Source organism: Eimeria mitis, genomic scaffold (assembly GCF_000499745.2).
Source record: "Eimeria mitis Houghton genomic scaffold, Emh_scaff553, whole genome shotgun sequence".
In the NCBI taxonomy this organism is placed as follows: domain Eukaryota; phylum Apicomplexa; class Conoidasida; order Eucoccidiorida; family Eimeriidae; genus Eimeria; species Eimeria mitis.
In genome coordinates, this window is record NW_013573802.1 from 2,931 (window position 1) to 3,734 (window position 804).

Consider the following 804-nt stretch of genomic DNA (forward strand, 5'->3'; position numbering starts at 1 on the left):
TCCTACTGCTGCTTGCCTCGCCCCCCCGCCTGATCCTGGTGGGGGCCCCCAAGGGGGCCCCCAGCAACCAGGGGGCCCCCCCCAGGGGGGCCCCCAGCAACTAGGGGGCCCCCTGCAGGGGGGCCCCCAGGAGCCAGGGGGGCCCCCTGGGGGCCCCCCTGGTGGTGATGTGTGTGGGTACGAAGACCCTCTAGAGTGGGAAGAGTGGAGAGGGGATTGGCCCTTTCTGCTGCATGCAGCAGCAGGCAGCTGTGCTGGGGCTGTCGAGCATCTCCTCATGTACCCTATAGACACCATCAAAACACGCATGCAGGCGTACAGGGGGGGCCCCCCAGGGGCCCCCCCAGGGGGCCCCCAAGGGGGCCCCCAGGGGGGCCCCCCAGGGGGCCCCCAAGGGGGCCCCCTGTATACTTCTACACAAACAGAAAAAGAAAACGCAGCAGCAGCAAGAGGAGAGAGGGGCTGTTGGGGCGGGAGAGATGCTGCTGCTGCTCCTTGTGCGAGAAGAGAAACAGCAAACGCATGCAGCAGCAGCAGCAGCAACTGCAGCAGCAGCAGCAGCAGCAGCAGCAGGATGAGGGTGCAGCAGCAGCAACATTGCACAGATGGGTACAGGACTAACGTGGGGGCCCCCACCTCCTCTCTCTATCAGCAGGGGCCCCCCTCCACCCTCACTCAAAACCGTACCCTCTCCTCATACTATACCCTAAACCAGAGGGGCCGCCCAGCAGGGGGGGGGCCCCCTGAGGACGCTGTGTATGGGGGCCTCCCACCACACAGGTGGAGGAGGGTACAGCAAGGCTT